The 10,408-nt window shown below is 41.1% G+C and overlaps 1 pseudogene; it reads left to right on the forward strand.

Moving 5' to 3' along the window:
* The window catches only part of LOC132226757 (enhancer of rudimentary homolog), a 33,340-nt pseudogene extending 23,525 nt beyond the window's left edge, over positions 1–9,815 (forward strand).
* Positions 9,816–10,408: the final 593 nt, after the last annotated feature.

Consider the following 10,408-nt stretch of genomic DNA (forward strand, 5'->3'; position numbering starts at 1 on the left):
TTATATTAAAACTAGAGGCCCAGTGCACAAAATTCGTGGATGAGCAGGGGGTGTCCCTTGGCCTGGCCTGCACCCTCTCCAATCTGGGGCCCCTCAGAAGATGTCTGACTCACAATCTGGGACCGCTGGCTCCTAACCCCTCACCTGCCTGCCTGCCTGCCTGCCAGCCTAATAGACCTCTAACCACTCCCCTGTGGGCCTGATCACTCCCAACTGCCCTCCCCTGCCAGCCTGATCACCCACAACTGCCCCTGCCGGTCTGATCGCCCACAACTGCCCTCCCCGGCCGCGACCCACCTCCTCCGTGTGAGGCAGCGGAGATGCTGGAACTGGCCTCCTCCATGCTGCACAGAGCTGCAGGACCCCCAGGCCTCACGGCGTGGAGCGGCCACCGGCCCCCATCTCCACTGTGCGCATGGCCATCTTGTGACAACCATCTTGGGACGACCATCTTGGTTCGGCCATCTTGTGACGATGTGAGGGTGTGACACCACCTAGACTATTATTAGCATAGATCAGTGATGGCGAAACTTTTGAGCTCAGCGTGTCAGCATTTTGAAAAACCCTAACTTAACTCTGGTGCCGTGTCACATATAGAAATTTTTTGATATTTGCAACCATAGTAAAACAAAGACATATTTTTTATATTTATTTTACATATTAAATGCCATTTAACAAAAAAAATCAACCAAAATAATGAGTTTGCATGTCACCTCTGACACGTGTGTCATAGGTTCGCAATCACTGGTATAGATGTATAATTTTTAGTAATGCCTTCATTTAAAATATAACTTTTACTGTATGTGTATTGACCTAAATATAGTACAATTTTCAGTGCTTGCAAAATGACTCATTAATTTCAGGTTTCTCCCACTATGTGAAAGTACAAAAACAAAATAGGTAAAGTGAGGAGTATTCTCCCATTCCCAAAAGTTCTTGTTACTCACTTCACTTTTATGAAAGACCTACATTATCACAGCAGCAGCCTTTGGGTATAAGTGAAAATCATCTTTGGCTTGCTTTCAGTTAACAAAAATGGGTACTTTGTATGTTTTTGTAAAAGCCAAGTGGCATAATATGAACTTTATAAAAGCTTGAAATTATCTGTATTTTATTTTTATTTTTAAAGGTTATATCTTTTTTGGTTCTTTTTTTTTAGATTTTTATTGTTGAAAGTATTACATATGTCCCTCTCCTCCCCGCATCATTGGCTCTCTACCCAACACCCCCCCCCCCCGCCCAGTTCTCATCAATCATTTAGAGTAGTGTTTGTAGTGTGTGTGTGTGTGTGTGTGTGTGTGTGTGTGTGTGTGTGTGTGTGTGTTTTAGAAGATTCTCCAGTGGTTTTTGACAGTAATGGCTAACTTGGAGATTATTAATCAAGCTTCTGATGATGATTCTCTTTCCCATCATGATTTACACACCATCAGCTTTGAAATGCTGACATTTTGTATAATGTAGTATATTCTTATGGCTACAAATTTTAGATTCTTAAACAAAATTGGGAATACTAGAATCTCTGAACTAAGAATTTACAATGAATCCTCTTCCACTCTTTTATAAGCACTAATCACTTTCTTTGTTACTATGGAAGTTTATGGAGCATCAGAGATAGATGGCAATCCAGTCAAAGTTGATATCTCAAAAGGACCCATTCTATATTCATTTCTCTGGTACCTTAGTATGTAATTGGGATGGTCATACTTATAGTTGCAAGAATCTTTTATTCTAAGATCGGTAGAATAAAAGAGTTTCAAGTGGAAGCCCTAATACTATATCCTGCCACTCAGGTCACATGAAAAAGATTAGAAGTGTTATTACACCCAGACTGATGACCCACTATCCTTATAGATTTTTAGATGGCAGTGTTTATAGTTTCTTCATATCCCATTTTCCAAGAAAAAGAATAAGATATTGCACTTACAGTTGCTACAATGAAAGAGGTACAGCACTTGCAGACTTCTTGGATTCTGAGATCTGCATAAATCATACATGAGAAGATGGCTCCAAATAATCAATTTGTATGTTGAAAATGTGTTTGGAATAGGGTACATAATAAGGAAGGATTTTGCAGTAGATTCAAGCTATGATATTTGTAGCACTACCAATTCAACCACATGGCTCAGGAGCTCTGAAGTGGCTAAATATATCCATATGGGTAGGATTGCTTTGCTGTGTGTCTTGCAAGCCTAGACTTCTCTTAATGCTGAATCATAGTTATGATAAATTTGTTCATGGGTATGAATATAGTCCATGCCATGAGCAGCAGGAAACTATTCCTCATGTGAAAAGCAAATCCTGACAAACTCAATCCCAGTAGAGATTGAATGCCTAAGCATGGGACAAAAATTAACTCTGTAGCTTGAACCACCCATCATGAGCTGGATATGGCAGACCTGTTAAATCAAAAGGCTTGGCTGAAAAAAAAATCAATTCATTACACAGATGAAACTGTGCATATATATTTAGTCCTGAGATCATCCAGGGGACACAAGTTAATTTACAAAATATGGCCTGTAAACCCATGCTGTTAGCCTATGTTATACCCCTTTATTTTTATGTTTTTAATATTTTATTTTGAGAGAGAGAGGAAGAGAGAAGGATAGAGAGATAGAAACAGTGATGAGAGAGAAATATCATAAATCAGCTGCCTCCTGCATGTCCCCGACTGGGGATTGAGCCTACAACCTGGGCACATACTCTGACTGAGAATCAAACAAGTGACCTCTTGGTTCATGGGTCAATGCTCAACCACTGAACCACACTGGCCAGGCTGAACCCCTTCCTTAGATCATACGATGATCCTGTTTTATGTATGACCAGATGATTGAAAGAAGAAAAATAGAAAGGCCTGGTCATGGATAGCTTTGTTCAGTGCTATGGTACAAAGGGAAAATGGTCCACTGCTGCTCAAAACATCACTTAGAGGAGGCCCCGCAAGCCCATGTTGAGGAGGAATCTTCCCAGTAGACAGAGCTCTGAGCCATACACCTCAACATCAACTTGGAGTGAGAGAAGCCTGAGGGAGACTCCTGAGGTGTTTGTTGACTGTCTGGTTCATTGTTCAGAGGCAAGGAAGGATGACTAGGGGACGATTAGAAACAAAGGAGCCTGGCATGGAAGCATGTGGAGGGTCCTGTGGAAGTGAGCACAGGGATGTGTTATCTCACAGGTGAAACCCTAAAAGCCATCCAGTAGAGCTCAGTCCCCCACTGTCCTCAGAATCCAAGTACCTGGAAAAAAATGGATTAATAATGCTACAGCCACCATGGGAATAGGGATTTTACATGAGCTAATGGGAAAGGCTTTCTCTCAGCAAGGCTTCTGTAGCTTTTACTTCTTCTTAAACCTTCAAATACTTAGTGACAAGCTACTTGTGTTAAGCACATTCCTTCCTGGGGTCAGGATTCATTTGGACTTGGATTAACACATTTTCTGGTTTTGACTTTGCCTTTCTGGCCTGCAGTTCTTACCATAGCACCAATATCCAAGGGCTTATAGAGTGATTTATCGTCAGATGGTCCCACATTGCCTTTTACAAAGAAAACCTTTTATTGACAAGGAGGTCCAATCGTTATATCCTACAAGCTATCAACACTAGAGAATATACCAGCTTGGGAAAGCCACTCTTCCATTTGGATTGATGTACTTCAGGTTTATCATTGTACCTTGGTGTGCCCTAATGAGGTCTAACATTTCCAGGGCCTAAAGCAGCCGTGGGCAAACTACGGCCTGTGGGCTGGATCCGGCCCGTTTGAAATGAATAAAACTAAAAAAAAAAAAAAAAGACCGTACCCTTTTATGTAATGACTAGGGGCCCGGTGCACGAAATTCGTGCACTGGGTGGGGAGGAGGGTGTCCCTCAGCCCCGCCTGCCCCCTCTCACATTCTGGGAGCCCTCAGGCATTGACCCCCATCACCCTCCAATCGCAGGATCGTCCCCTTGCCCAGGCCTGACGCCTCTGACAGAGGCGTCAGGCCTGGGCAGGGGACCCTCATTTCCCCCCATCACTGGTTCTGCCCCCAGCCCAGGACTGATGCCTCTGGCCCAGGCGTCAGGCCTGGGCAGGGGACCCCCAGACCCCTCCGATTGCTGGCTCTGCCCCTTGCCCAGGCCTGATGCCTTGGCCAGAGGCGTAGACCCCCATCACCCCCCGATTGCCTGATTGGCCCCTTGCCCAGGCCTGACGCCTCCGCCAGAGGTGTCAGGTTTGGACAGGGGACCCCCATCTCCCCCCGATCACTGGCTCTGGCCCCCACCCAGGCCTGAGGCCTCTGGCCCAGGAATCATGCCTGGGCAGGGGACCCCCATCTCCCTCTGATCGCTTGCTCCACCCCCCGCCCAAGCCTGACGCCTCTGACCCAGGCTTCAGGCCTGGGCAAGGGGACCATCATATCCCCCCAATCCCTGGCTCTGCCCCCCACCCAGGCCTGAGGCCTCTGGCCCAGGCATCAGGCCTGGGCAGGGGACCCCCAACTCCCCGCGGTTGCAGGCTCCGCCCCTGCCCAGTCCTAACGCCTCTGGCCTAGGCGTCCGGCCCAGGCAGCGGGGACCCGCAGCTGCAGTGGCCCTGTGATCGTGGGCTTTGCTTTAGGCCCAGGCAAGGGACCCCTAGCTCCGGGACTGCCAGCTTCGACCGTGCCCAGCTCCCATCGCTGGCTCCACCCCTACTTCCTGCTATCACTGGCCAGGGCGGAAAAGGCGCCTGATTCTCTGATCATGGCTGGGGGGCAGCCCCCCAGCTCTTAGCTCCCCCCTGGGTTTCCGATCACTGTCAGTGGCAGGGGGCTTCTTCCTGCTTTCCCTTTTGCCTCCCTGCATTGTGCCTACATATGCAAATTAACCACCATCTTGTTGGCAATTAACTGCCAATCTTAGTTGGCAGTTAATTTGCATATCGCCCTGATTAGCCAATGAAAAGGGTAGCATCGTATGCCAATTACCATTTTTCTCTTTTATTAGTGTAGGTGTTTACTTTGAATTTATATTAGCTCACACAAACACTCCATCCATGCTTTTGTTCCAGCCCTCCGGTCCAGTTTAAGAACCCATTGTGGCCCTTGAGTCAAAAAGTTTGCCCACCCCTGCTAATGCTTCCCCCTTTCCACCCAAAAGGTCCTTCCAGTTTTACTGACTCTTGTGCCCATCCACACCCATTCTAAACCATGTGGGAAAACATTTTAGCAAGCTTGGGATCACAGGGTCATTGTGGAATGGCTTAATCCTGATTATTTATGAGCAGTTCTGTCTCTAATATGTGTAGAATTTGCTGTCTCTCAAAAAAACGTGAAGCCTGGAAATATGGTACCAGTTTTCCTCTAATTTCATACACTCGAGCTGAATTTCAATTCTCACCCTCCTCTACATACCAGAATTTTGTTTTTAGTAATTTTCCTCTAATTCTGGTCTAGACAGAGTGTCTATTTTCTAACCTTTAAAGTAGAAAAGGATAGTTAGTCAAGTATATTTCAAATTTAAGACTTCTTAGTCTCTTTTAATGATTAAAGCTAGTAAATAAGTTATTTACTTTCTCATCGCAACTCTGTGGTAGCGCCTTCATCCAGCAGGGAAAGCATGGTCTGCCTAAGAAGAGAGAAGTAAATCGAGCAAAGAACACACGGGGCGCACACACACACACACACACACACACACCTATACAAAAATAATAGCTTATACTTGTAAATGTTATTCCTCCTACATGTATAATTAAAGGAGCCTTAACAAGAGAATGAACATGACACTTGTGGGTAAAAGTCATGAAAGATTAAATATTAGCATACTTTTTGCTTAGAAAGGACATATGTGGTATGTTTTGTTTGATTTTTTTATTAAGTATAGTTGATATAGAATATTACATTTATTTCAGACATACAACATAGTGATTCAACCTTTAAATGCCTTACAAATGGTCACCATGTTAAGTCGAGTAACCATCTATCATCATACAAAGTTATTATAATATTATGGGCTATGTTCCTGACACTGTACATTATATCCCTGTGACTTATTTATTTTATAGCTGAAAGTTTATACCTCTTAATCCCCTTCACCTATTTTGACTTTCTCTCCACCCTCTTCTCTGTTCTCTATACCTATGATTCTGCTTCTGCCATTCGTTCATTTGTTATGCTTTTTGAATTTCACTTAGTGAAATTATACAGTATTTGTCTTTCTCAGTCTGACTTATTTAACTTAGCATAATACCCTCTAAGTCCATTTGCATTGTTGTAAATGGCAAGATTTTGTTCTTTCATATGATTAATATTCCATTATATTCTTTATCCATTTATCTGTAATTGACACTTAGGTTGCTTGTATATCTTAGCTATCTATCTATATCTATATCTATATCTATATCTATATCTATATCTATATCTATATCTATATCTATATCTATATCTATATCTATATCTATATCTATATCTATATCTATCTATATCTATATCTATATCTATATCTATATCTATATCTATATCTATATCTATATCTATATCTATCTATATCTATCTATATCATCATCTATATCTATATCTAGCTAATATGCTAAGTGTCTGACTGTCTGACCAGTCCCTATGATGCACACTGACCACCAGGGGGCAGACACTCAATGCAGGAGCTGCCAAGCTGCAGTGACTTGGCAGCAGCAATTCTCAGGTGATGCACCCCGAAACCAGAGAGGAGGGAGCCTGATTCCTCTCAGGTCCACGCGATCCTACTTTCGGCCATGGGTTATGTTGTTGCTGGGGCTCTGTCGGCCCCGAATCTGATTTACTGCACACTTGGTGTTTGTGTTCCACATCCTGTACAACAGCAACTTTGCAGAGTGCCCTCTTGCACTCAGGGATGTCGGAGACCGATTTTGGCCTGATCACCACAGGCCAGGCCAAGCGACCCCACCTGCCGGAGGGACTCTGCTCACACTGCAGATGCCGGGGAGGGACCAGGGGAGGTTGGCTCCAGAGTGTGTCCATTCCATCTCGCCCAGTCCCGCCCTGCCGGCCACCTTCTAGTTAATTTCCTTTCAATGTGCATGAATCCGTGCACTAGATCACTAGTTGTAAATAATTCTGCAATGAACATAGGCCTGTATGTATTTTTTCCAATTAGTGTTTGGTTTTCTTCAGATAAATACACAGAAGTGGAATTGATAATATTATTTTTACTTGATCGGGGAGGGGCATCTGTACTGTTCTACACAGTGGCTGCACTAAATAACAGTGCTACTAACAGTGCACAAGGGTTCTATCTCCTCCAGAACATAGCTATACTTCTGGTTTTTTATTTTTGTTTTTGTTTTTTTTGGGGGGAGGGGGTTGAAAATAGCCTTTTGAAAGGTATGAGGTGATATCTCATTGTGGTTTTGATTTACAGTTCCATGATGGTTAGTGATGTTGAGCATGTTACTCATCTGCATGTTTTCTTTGGAAAAATTCATTCCTTTGCCCAGTTTTTAATTTAAATACTTATTTATATTGTGTGATATGGATTCTTTATATATTTTGGATATTAACCCCTTATCAAATATTATCATTTGCAAATATCTTCTCCCATTTAGTGCATTGCCTTTTCATTTTGTTAATAGTTTCTCTCACTATACAAAAACCTTTAGTTTCATTTAGCCCCATTTGTCTAGCAGCGGTTCTCAACCTGTGGGTCGCGACCCCTTAGGCGGTTGAAGACCATTTCACAGGGGTCGCCTAAGACCATCCTGTATATCAGATATTTACATTATGATTTATAACAGTAGCAACATTACAGTTATGAAGTAGCAACAAAAATAATTTTATGGTTAGGTCACAACATGAGGAACTGTATTTAAAGGGCCAGAAGGTTGAGAACCACTGGTAGGGCAAAGAAAGTTTTCAGCAAATCTTTATCATGTGACATGAAAGGAGAATGTATTTATGTGTGTGTATTGGGAAGGAGTGTCTTGAAGCTGTGGATGGTGCACAAAAAATGTTTCCATATAGTCATAGAAGTTTAATCAGATGCTAATGGTTAACTTAGTTTTTCCAAATGACTGACAAGATTTCTTTAAAATATACATTTTATGTAATTGCATTTGTGGAAAATGTATCTCTAATAATTTATACTTATTGCCTCTGCACACATTAGTTCTATAATTTCCTTCAGAATGTTTACCGTTTACTTTTCTATATATGAATATATTATTATTAGTAGTATTTTAGTATTATAGCAATTATAGGATATACAATAGCGCATAAGATGTAAAATATAATTATATATAAAATGTAACTATAAGTAATTATATATGTATATATAATTATACTTGATATAACTAATCAACATATTTAATATCTGATTATTAAATACTATGGATTCCTGATTAATTTATTTACTAAAGGAGAAAAAATTTCTTCAATTGCTTGTATTTTCTTTAAGCAACATCCCACCTGGTTTATTGTGCATGACAGTTAATAAACCGTAGCTAACTGAAGTCTAACCTCCAAATGTGCTAGTGTCTCCATTCCTGTCAATCCCCTGAATTTATAACACCAGCTGTCCAAAAGGACAGGTTAATGATTGTTGCTGAAATAAACCATATTCTGTCACAACTGAATGCTTCTGCTGGTTTAAGTGAAGAGGAATATAGGATAGGAAAATGGTGATAACCCATTGTATTGCATAAATCTTGCTTTCCAACATCCGTCAGAGGAAAACACAGACACAAAAGGGAATATTTGAGATATCAAGGGTGATTTCTGCATAAATGTTTCCTAGTGTTGTAAATGGAAAAATGTATGTCAGTGCTTTATTTTATTTCAGACACTAATTAATTGGGTCATATGCAGTAGTTTTACAATAAGAACAATTTTTATACCAATGTTTTTCTTCCACAATTCTAGATTTGAAAATTAATTTACCCATTTTATTAGTATTTCCTTGGTAAAGCAACACATATAAAAAGGGCACGGATCAATGGAACAGACTAGAAAGCCCAGAAATAAACATATACATATACAGTACATTAATTTACAACAAAGGAGCTGAGAATATACAATGGGGACAGGACAGTCTCTTCAATAAATGGTGTGGGGAAAACTATACAGACACATGTATAAGAATGAAACCATGCACAAAAATGCAAAATGGATCAAATATTTGAATGTAAGACCGAAACCATAAAACTCCTAGAGGAGAACATAGGCAGTAATTACCTTAACATAGGCTTTGGTGATGGTTTTTTTGGACTTGACACCAAAACCAAAGGTAATAAAAGCAAAATAAACTCGTGGGTTTACATAAAACTAAAGAGCTCTGCACAGCCAAGAAATGATCAACAAAAACAAAACAGGCAACCTATTAAATGGGAGAAGATATTTGCAAATGATGTACTTAATAAGTAATATACAAAAAATATATAAAGATTCATACAACTCAATATAAAAACAAACAAACAAACAAAAAGCATGCGGGGATTGGCTATTGGCAGTGTTGTTAAGCTTGTGTGTGGTGGTGTGTCGGTGGCAGCCTGCAGCAAGAGTTTGGCGCTGTGTCTCACACCATTTTGCTGGTATAGCCTTCCAGCAGAACTTATGCTGACTATGAATCAGTGAATGAATGCATGGAAGGCGTTTGTAAAATGTATGAAGAACATCCGAAGAGAATGAATCCCAACAGCCCCTCTATCACATATGATACCATCCAGTTGTTTGATTTTTATTGATGATCTGGCAGACCTCAGCTGTCTTGTTTACTGAGCTGATAGACATACCAGGCTTATAACAAAGATTGGATTAAAGAGTAGATCTATGTGCTCCTTTGTCGACAGGCCCAACAGGCCAGGAAATAGTTGTGTTGGCAGCATTTTGGAGTTGGGGGTGGGGGCGGCTTGGAACACAGGTATGTACACTATCTGTAGTGGAAATTTTGTATTATAGTAATCCTGTTTCCATTTAGGTACATTTTAGCCAGGACTGAATGTATTAGATGAAATGTGAGGGTCTTGTTCAATCTGAACTCCTCTCTCTCTCTCTCTCTCTCTCTCTCTCTCTCTCTCTCTCTCCTCTCTCTCTCTCTCCCCCTCTCTCTCTTTTTACTAAAACATTGTTATGATGACTTAGAAGGAAGTTTTTCTTTGTCAGTTAATGCTGATTCCAATCCTTCATATCTGCTTTATAACATTCACTCTACTAACCCTTCTTCAAGCTGGGGTGGGAGGTAGTGACACAGTTTAATTATGTGCTAAGATAAAGTCTTAGTGAAAAACAAATGTTCTTTGGTTAAAAAAACAAAACAAAACAAAACAAAACACACACACACACACACACAAAAAAACAACCACCTACAATTAAGCCAATTAAAGAATGGGTAGAGTAATTCAATAGACATTGTCCAAAGAAGGCACATAAATGGCCAACTTACACATGAAAAGATGATCAATAT

This window comes from Myotis daubentonii, chromosome 2, assembly GCF_963259705.1.
Source record: "Myotis daubentonii chromosome 2, mMyoDau2.1, whole genome shotgun sequence".
In the NCBI taxonomy this organism is placed as follows: domain Eukaryota; kingdom Metazoa; phylum Chordata; class Mammalia; order Chiroptera; family Vespertilionidae; genus Myotis; species Myotis daubentonii.